Here is a 10,211-nt window from a genome sequence, read left to right on the forward strand (position 1 = left end):
ACGTTGTGTCAGTGGATCTGTAGCATAAACTCCAGGCTTTTTTAATTAAAATTTTTTTTATTAAGTTCAGTAGTGAATACAACTTTTAGAAAAATCAAGAGGAGAAACCCAAACTTCTTTGACACAGGGTTGGCTCTAGGGTTTCAGGTGAGACTGACATCAGATTCTCTTGTCTCTGTGACCTCATTTGCCGTCTGCAGTGAGTCTCCTGTCTGACACTGTCTGTGATTATCTTCAGGAAAACTGGAACTTGACTTTTGGCCTCCTTGCTAGTAAACTCTCACTTTATTTTGTTGAGGAGAATGAAAAAGAGAATCACGCAGTTATCTTGAATTGGCAGAAAGAAAAAGGGAAGAAAGTACTAATACTTTATTATATTATCTCAAAGAAAAATAACTCTTTTTTGTCCTCATTTTCCCTGCCAGCTACCACCCATTTCTTTGCTCTCCTCTAGAAAGGGTTGTTGGTATTTCTGTCTCCAGTACCTGTCCTACAATATTCTCTGAAAAACACCAGTCAGGTTTCACCCTCATTACACTACTAACCCTTCCTTCACCACTACTTCATGTGAAGGTAACTAGTGACCTATGTGTCGCCAACTGCAGCAGTCACTTCTCAGTCCTTGTATTTGACCATCAGCAGCATTTGACATGTTTGATCGCTCTTTCGTACTCGAAGTACTCATTTCACTTGCTTCAAGGACTCCACACTCCCTACTCAATGGCCAGTCCTTCTTGGTCTCTTTTTGCTGGTTTCTCTTCTCCTTGCCCTCTTATTGTGTATGTGTGTGTTTGTGTGTGTGTGTGTGCATGTGAGGAAGATTGTCACTGAGCTAAAATCTGTGCCAATCTTTCTCTATTTTATGTGGGATGCTGCCACTGTGTGGCTTGATGAAAGGTGTGTAGGTCCATGCCTGGGATCTGAACCTGCAAACCCTGGGCTACCAAAGCAGAGAGTGTGAACTTAACCACTATGCCACAGGGCTGGCCCCTTGACCTCTTAATTTTTAAATACCCAGTTTCAGTCTTTGTCCCTCTTTTCCTTTCTTTGTACGTTCATTCCCTTGTTGACCTTATCTAGTCTTGTGGCTTTAAAAACCATCTATATGCTTTTGACTATCCAATTTTATCTTCAGCCTGGATAGCTCTCCTGGAGATATATCTACTTATCTTTAGATACAGACACAAATACAGATATAAGTATAGCTAATTAACTATTCAACATCTCCACCAGGATGTATAGTAGAATCTCAAATTTACTTTGTAATTATCAGGATCCTGGCAAAAAAACAGAACACTTAATTTGGGTAATATGAGTCACATTTAATAAAGAGACTACTTATTAAAGTGTGGGCAGTGTTTAATGAAAGCACCAAGGAATGGTACAGTACCTCAGGGCGGTAACTGCAGGGGTCCATTACCACTCCTAGCTTTGAAGAAGTAAGAGAAAGGGATGGATGGGGCCAGCCCCGTGGCATAGTGGTTAGGTTCACGTGCTCCACTTCCGCAGCTCGGGGTTCATGAGTGTGGATCTCAGGCTTGGACCTACACACCGCTCATCAAACCATGCTGTGGCATCATCCCACATATGAAATAGAGGAAGATTGGACACAGATGTTAGCTCAGGGACAATCTTCCTCAGTGAAAAAAAAAGAAAAGAAAAAGAAACAGAAAGAGATAGTTATTGAAAGAGACACACACGCAGATGGAGAGAGAGAGGCAAAAAGAGAGAAAGAGAGAGAGAGCACGATGTATTGAGAGTGTTACCTGAAAGGAGTTATCACCTTCAGTAGAGGGGGACAGAAACCTGCAGGGGAGGCAGCCAGGGGCATAATCCTCCTCCCTTACTCTCCTTATGTCCTCTGTCTTTTACAATTTCTTCTCATTGGCCACACTCAAATGGAAGCAAGAGGGCAAGAGAGTCCATTGCTGTTGTCTGTATGGGCAGCTTCCCAGAGTGCATAATAGGATGCAGAAGGATGAGAATGGATCAGACAGTAGGTATTCAGCACAGTTCTCCTCTTTTGTCCTTACACATCCACCTGTGTACATTGTATGGAATAAAAATTCCTCTCGCCAGCACAAAATTCATTCCCTTCAGCTTCCATACTAGGTTGGGAAAATGACAATTTCGTCATATTTCAACCTAAAACCTAAAATGTTAGCTACCACCAGTGTTCTTCACATAAGGTAACAAGGGAAAAACATGGATCGGGGATAAATAATTATAATAAAGCATAGCTGCCTTAGTCTGTACTTCTGTAGCTCAGCTTAGCGCCTTAGTCGATAATCATGACTTTGTTCTTCCAACATCCATTCCATGTTCTTGTTACCTTTGGCCAACACCTCGTCTGGATGGGGTGCTTCATTTGATGGGGTGTCTCAAACCTGCATTCTTCTAAGATCTGAGTACTAAAGCCCTTTTCTTTTTTCTCTCTTTTCAAGAGAAGTATTTTTATTTCATTATGTATTTTTAATTGAAATATATTTGATATATAATGTATAAATTTAAAATGTGTAAGGTGTTGACTTGATACATTTATATATTGTAATATGATTGCCATTGTAATGGTAGTTGACACGTCTATCACATCACATAATTATCATTTCTTTTTTGTGGTTGGAATAATTAAGATCTAGTCTCTTAGTAAGTTTGATTATTATAATACAACATTGATGTCTATATTCACTATAGGGTGCATTAGATCTCCAGGGCTTATTTACTACTTATTTACTACAATTTCTACTTGTCAAGGGAGTACAAGATACATAGTCCCACCGGCCCTCCTTTGCAAACCAATTTTCCCCTGGTAATAAGGATCAATTACTGCAGCCGGTACCCTCCTCTACCTGTTGGTTTAGCAATAGTGGCCCGCAGGCAATCTCAGCTTCTAATTCATCAGACCTGTAGATCTCTTCCCTAATGAACAAATTCCTCCTTTGAGCACAAGCCCAAAGTTGCAGGGATAAGAAGAGAAAAAATTTCTCTGAAGCGTATTTCATATATTAGCGAGAAGGACCACTCCCATTACACCTCTTGGTTCCTGGATCTGTGCCTTCTCTTCCAGAAGAAGATGCAGCCATATAGTGACTACTTGTATAAGTCATAAACTGCATTCTATAGGACGGCACAATAATCTTGCAAAACGCTGTCTCCCAAATGACACGATAACTGAAACTTCAATACATAATTCCACCATCCTATCAGATCCAGATGTTTCTGGGTGTCAAGGCACAATGGGAAGCCACTGAATTCTGTGACTGTGAGGAGACCATCATGGTTTATTTTTGAGGTAAAGTGTGTCCCTAGTTGGAGATGACACTGCACGGGATATTATGACAATGGATAAGATACTCTATAAGACCATTAATCAAGCATTATCAGAAATACTGCATGCAGGAAAGGCAAACCTGAATATGCGCCTATCCTTAGGTGGACTTACTGCAGCCCCTTCACGATGGAAAGGATCTAATATAATTTATTTGTCACCAGGTAACTGACTGGTCTCCCCAGGGACTTATACCACGTCAAAGGCTCAACTCAATATCTCTGCTACCGGCGTTTGGCTTAGAGCAGTGGCAAGGGCCAACTCAGCCTTGGTCAGGGTGTTTACCAAGACATGTGGTGACCCATACTTAGGTTTTCAGTCTCTATCGGGGCACAGTAGCTATTAAAAAACCCAACATTTTATTTTGAAATAATTTAAGACTCGCAAGAAGTTGCAAGAACAGTAAATTGAGTTCTCAAGTACCACCCTTTATGCAGCTCCCACCGATAATAACATATTCCGTAACTATAGTATATTATCATATGCAGTAAATTGACATTGGCACAATGCTATTAACTAAACTACAGACCTTATTAGGGTTTCACCATTTATCACATATACTCATTTTTTTTCTGTATATGGTTTCGGAAATTTTATTACATGCACAGTTTCATGTAACCACAATAAGGATACAAAACTGTTAGATCACTGGAAAGAAACATTATCTATAATCCCATAACTCTAACCTGGCACTGATTGCCACTGATTTGTTCTCCATTACTTTAATTTTGCCATTTTGAGAATGTTACGTAAATGGAATCATGCAGTAGGTAACTTTTTGAGGCTAAATTATTTTAAAACAACCTAATGCCTTTGAGATTATCCAAGTTGTTGCCACATATCAACAGTTTGTTCCTTTATACTGCTGAGTAGTATTCTATTGTAGGGAGGTACCAAAGTTTGTTTATCCACTCACCTGTTGTAGCACATTTAGGTTGTTCCCAGTTCTTGACTATTACAAATAAATCTGCAATGAATATTTAAGTAAAGATTTTTGGAAAAAAAGTTATTTTTCTCTTTTTCTCTAGAATTAATTCCCAGGAATGTGATGGCTGGGTCATATAATATGTGATGCTTATAATAATATTCCAATCAAAACCAGAATGAGATCTACTTCATACCTACTAGGACGGCTATAAATAAAAAGACTTACAATAACAAGTATTGGTGAGAATGTGGAGAAATTGGAACCCTCATACACAGCTAGTAGGAATGTAAAATGGTGCTGCTGCCTTGGAAAACAGTCTGACATTTCTTCAAAATGTTAAAAATAGAATTATCATATGACCCATCAATTCTACTTCTAGATATATATCTAAGAGAAATGAATACATATATGTTTGCACAAAAAGCTTGTGTATGCATGTTCCTAACATCATTATCATAATAGCCAAAAAGTGGAATTAACTCAAATGTCCATCAACTGAATGGAAAAATAAAAAATGGTATATCCATACAGGGGAATATTATTTTGCAATAAAAGGATGGAATACTGTCACATGCTACAACGTAGATGATCCCTGAAATCAGCAAAGAAGCCAGTGAGAAAAGTCCACATATTTCCATTTACACGAAATGTCCCAAATAGGCAAATCTATAGAGATAGAAAGTACACTAGTACCAGTTGAGTAGACCTGGGGATAAGATGGGGGTACGAAGAGTGATTGCTAATAGGTATGGAGTTTGTTTTCGGGGTGCTGAAAATGTTCTAAAATTACATTGTGGTGAGGGTTACACAGCTCTGTGAATATAATAAACACCATTGAATTGCGCACTTTAAGTGGGTAAATTTTATGGTATGTCAATTATATCTTAATAAAGCTATTTTGTTTAAAAGACATATACCAAACAGTTTTCCAGAGAGACTGCACAATTTTACATTCCACTAGTAATGTATGAGAGATCCAGTTGCTCTGCATACTTTCCAGCATTGTGTGTTGTCAATATTTTTTATTTTAGCTTGTAATAGCCTGCAATGTAATAGTGTAGTGATACCTCCTTATAGCTGTAATTTGCATTTGATTAATAGTTTCTGTGCTGAACATCATTTCATACATTTATTTGCCATCCAAACATCCGCAGTTGAATAGTCTGTTCACATATATCTATTTGCTAATTGGATTATTTGTTTTCTTACAGTTGAATTTAGAGAGTATTATATATATTCTGGATACAAGTTCTTTGTCAGATATCTGATTTGCAAATATTTCCTCCCAATCTGTGGCCTGTCTTTTCATCCTCTTAACAGGGTCTTTGACAGAGCAAAGTTTTCAATTTTGGTGAAGTTCAGTTTATCAAGTTTTGATTTTATGGATTATGTTTTGGTCTAAATGTCTAAGAAATCTTTGCCCAAACCTAGGTCATGAAGATTTTCTCCTTTTTTGCTAAAAAAAAAAAAAAAGCCTTACATTTTACACTTAAGTCTATAATCCGTTTTAGTTACTTTTTGTATAAAGTGTGAGATTTAGATTGAGGTTCTTTTTTTCTCCTCTAGATGTCCAACTGTTTAAACACTGTCTGTTGAAAAACTGTCTGCTCTTCCACTGCTAAGTTGCTTTTGAGCTTTCATAAAATATCAGTTGACTACACTTGTGTGGGTCTAATTCTGGACTCTCTAGTCTGTTTCCTGGATCTATAAGTCTATCCATTTACCAATACCACATTGTCATAATTATTGGAGCTAAATGATCAGTCTTAAATGGAATAGTGTGATTCTTCCATCTTTTTTTCAAATGTCTTTCAGTTATTCTAGTCCTTTATCTTTCCAGATAAATTTTACAATCAACTTGTCCACATCAACAAAAAGTGCTGTAGCAATTTTGGGGGGAATTACATTACAGATAAATTTGGGGAGAATTGACAACTGACTTTTATTTGTGTCTTCTGATCCGTAAACATGGTATGTCTTTCCATTTATTTAGGTTTATTTGATTTCTTTAATCACATTTTGTTAAGCTATATCTGCACATATCAATTTTTATGGAGCTATTGAAATTGTATTACATTTTAATTTTGATCTCCAATTGTTATTGCTGGTGTAAAGAAATGTGATCTATTTAACCTTGTATCCTGCAACATTGGCAAACTCATTAATTAGTTCTAAGAAGTTTTTTGTGTAGAAGTTTTGGGGATTTCTACATAGACAATCATGTCAGCTGAAAATAAGAAAACAGAGGCAGTTTTAATTCTTCCTTTAAATCTTTTGTTTTTTGGCCTTATTGCACTGGCTAGGACTTCCAGTACTGTTTTGAACAGGAGTGGTGAGAGCAAGTTCCTTATCTTATTCCCGATGTTAGAAAAAACACTTAGTCCTTCACCATTATGTATGACATTAGCAGAAAGTTTTTTGTAGACATCCTTTTTTTTTTATTTTATTGTGGTAAGAACTCTTAACATGAGATCTATCTCAACAAATTTTAAGGGTGTGATACATTATTGTTCACTACAGGTACAGCGTTGTATATGTGAGAGTGATACACAAAACACTAAATATAGCACTACTCCTAACTATCCACTTCTGCCCAGCAAGCCTTAGATCCAGCTTCCTTTTGCTTGTCGCCCTCTGGAAATGTGGCCCAAAAGTATGCTGTGCCCTGACAGTGAGTCATTGTACCATCCCACACGACTGCTCTGGAGAGACGGGAGGCAGATTGGAGGATGTGTGTTTCCACCATCCCCACACATTCAGAAGAGTGCACAGCCCCTAACTTCCACTATGTAGGGAGAAGCACCGAGGACCACTGGGACCAATATATTCTAGGCTGGATGCAAGCCTCCTTGACCCAAGAGCTGAAGTTTCCTAAGACCCCCGTGGTAACAGAGTCTCTTTTGGTACTGTGATTGGCTGAGATGTTCTCTTTCTAGAAAACCTTTCCTTCTCATTGAACAGCTTTAGAAGACCCAACTAGGGGCAAGGCTAGTGACTTGGGCCACTGTGGGAATTGTGGTCTCCAATGCATCCTCTGAACCAAGAACGTGACCTGAGAACACTGACTCCCAGAAGGTCAAACTGCTAGGGTAGCTAACAAAGGGACCTTCCAACTGCTGGAAGACAAATCCTTCCAGATCTTGGATGGGGAAACCAGATCTAAATATTGTTGTCCTCAAAACTTGATGTCACTGGGGGACTAGAGAAAATTACAAATCTGTGCTCCTCTTCGTGGTTGTTATGGTTTTTCAATGCCATATTCAATGCCAATGCCTTTTTCAGATATTTACTTTCCCAGTTCTTGCTACGATTGTGTATGGTCTAATTTCTAAAGTAAATCCCTTATCTGTAACACGTGCAGAGCTCTCTTCCTTGAGTGAACTCTGACTGCTACAAATAGCGAGCTGGTTCAGGGCTAGCCTGTCCAGCATGGCCCTAGAGCATCCACTTCTTCTACCTGGTGGAGGCCTTAAACAACTGGATCTAATGAAAAGTATAGTGCTTCTGATCCTACAAAGCTGCTGTGACTGTGAGTTGGAGGAGCTGGTTGCGAGCTCCTTGCGGGTCACTGGAGCCTGGCCATGAGATACCACTTACTCAGGACTAGTGGCACTTTGGTGTAGACACAGGATCCTTTGTGTCCATGGGTAGTAGAGCTCAACACTTCTGTGGTCCCCACCCCCATCAGCTCCTAGCAGCCAGAAGATCCATATGTACCCCGTTAGAGATGCTGAGGACTCTGTAAGAACCACTAAGTCTGGTAGATACCATCCTGGGAAAAGGTAGAGGCAGAACATTTCATCAGAACCCCCTGCAAGAGGGAAGTAACGTAGGAAGGGGTGATGTGCCTGGTACCGCTGCTCCGCAAATTTCTTGTAATCATGCTCCTCAGAACTGGAAGCAGTATCAGAGGTCTTCCACAGCCTTGGTGACCAGGCTTAGAGTGAATGCCTACTTCTGCTACCTCATTTGGCAACCTGCTGCCAAGTATGAGTACTTCCGGGGACTGAGTTGAAATCCTCTTTACTGGTTTTCCTGCTTTCAGTTGACTTATGTCCCATTTGACCACATGTTCAGACTGGGATGTGAAAACCTGGAATGTGAACATGGTTGGCTGCATAGAAATAAATATTTTTCCCTGCAATGCTCTGGCCACAGGCTGGGCCTTGGGAAAGTTCTGATTGTCATATAATCAGGACCTGGGCTGATTACTACTTGGTTGTGCAAAACATGAATATGTTGGATAAAAGTGTATATGAGCCAATGAGATTTGTCACTTACAATGACTTTATTCCCCTATTTATTAGTTGATTTGGGCTAATTTCAGTTATGGTTATACGCATTGTAGCAGAACAGACTACAATTAGAACTGAATGACAGTGCAACCACTACGTAGCAAAACTTTGTAGGATGCAGTGAAAATGGTGTTTAGATGGAAATTTATAGCTTTATATGTATTACAAAATGAGAAAGACTGAAAAATGAGCTAGTCATTCAACTCAAGGGGACAGACTAAACTTAAAGAAAATAGGAGGAAGAAAGTAATAAAGACAAAAGCAAAAATCAATGTAGCAGAGGGTTCATCAACAAAGCCAATTTCTAACTTTTAAAATACAAAATAGATGGCCCTTTGGCAAGACTGATCAAAGAATAAAGAGAGAAGAAACAAATATGTATGAAGAATCAAAAGAAGGTACAGAAGTACGTGTACTGCACATTATAAAAAGCTTGATGCCAGTAAATTTGAAAACCAAGATAAAATGAAAAGTTTTCAAGAAAAATGTAAATTGCCAGCATTGACTAACATAGAAGTAGAAATTAGAAATAAACAGTAACCTGAAGCTATTTGGATGAGGGGTTAGTTTCCATGTCACAGTGGATACACATAGTAAGATGTCAGGATTGGGGCCGGCCCCACCGAGTGGTTAAGTTCGCGCGCTCCAGCTTTAGCGGCCCAGGATTTCACCGGTTCGGATCCTGGGCGCGGACATGGCACCACTCATCAGGCCATGCTGAGGTGGCGCCCACATGCCACAACTAGAAGGACCCACAACTAAAAATATACAACTATGTACCGGAGGGCTTTGGGGAGAAAAAGGAAAAATAAAATCTTTTAAAAAAACCCAAAGATATCAGGATAGAGAAATTTGAAATACTCTTGATAGAACTGACAGAGATCGCTCAGTGGAGAAGACTTGTTCCAGAGATTGAACAGGTTTGCCCTTTTTGGAAAAAAAATGAAGTGTTTGTAACAATGCCAGAGATTATCAAAGCAGACTTGTGTGTCTGGGTTTACTGGAATTTCCTGGGAGTCCTGGCATGATTTCAGCCCTGCAGTGTGAGTTTAAGAGAAGAGGTTCACAGAGTGGATTGGATTGTTGGAAGCTCCTAATTTCCAGATGTCTGGATATATTGTGATTGGAGGTAAAATTAAATTGGAGTGAGAGAGAGGAGCAAGTGAATGAGTGTGAAAGTACACATAAGGTCTGTTGCCTAAATTAGTTGATTAATTCTCCCATATTCTAAGCTTTAGTGTCTGATTTCAGGGGTGAAAAGGCATTTACAAGAGTTAATGGTTTGGTAACAACATGCTGTTCACCAGCTGTTTCTTGCTTTTATTCACCTAGCATCAAGTTGTAAGCATTTACACCATTAAATATCCTTATAAAATACATTTTAAGTGGCTATGTAACCAAATGCAATGGGATCGTCTCTTGGTGAGTGCAGAGCCGAAGAGCACAACCAAGGCCGAAATAGGTGAAGAACGGTTTATTGCTTGCGCAAGCAATGGGGATCACCAGGGATAACTCCCAAAGCAGTCTCCCCCAGCTCAGTGCAACCGGTGGAGACTTTAAAGAGAGCAGAAGATCTGGGTTTATTTGCGTAACAACTGTGCAACATCTGTGTTCTTCTAAGGCCCATACATAGCATGTATACGTGTTGTTACATACATCA

The 10,211-nt window shown here is 39.2% G+C and overlaps 1 protein-coding gene across 1 annotated transcript in view; it reads left to right on the top strand.

The window, feature by feature from the left end:
* The window catches only part of LOC103540419 (olfactory receptor 2G3-like), a 114,672-nt gene that overhangs the window by 56,466 nt on the left and 47,995 nt on the right, over positions 1-10,211 (top strand). The gene's annotated exons all lie outside the window — the stretch shown is intronic.

This window comes from Equus przewalskii, chromosome 2 (genome assembly GCF_037783145.1).
Source record: "Equus przewalskii isolate Varuska chromosome 2, EquPr2, whole genome shotgun sequence".
NCBI classification, from domain to species: Eukaryota; Metazoa; Chordata; class Mammalia; order Perissodactyla; family Equidae; genus Equus; species Equus przewalskii.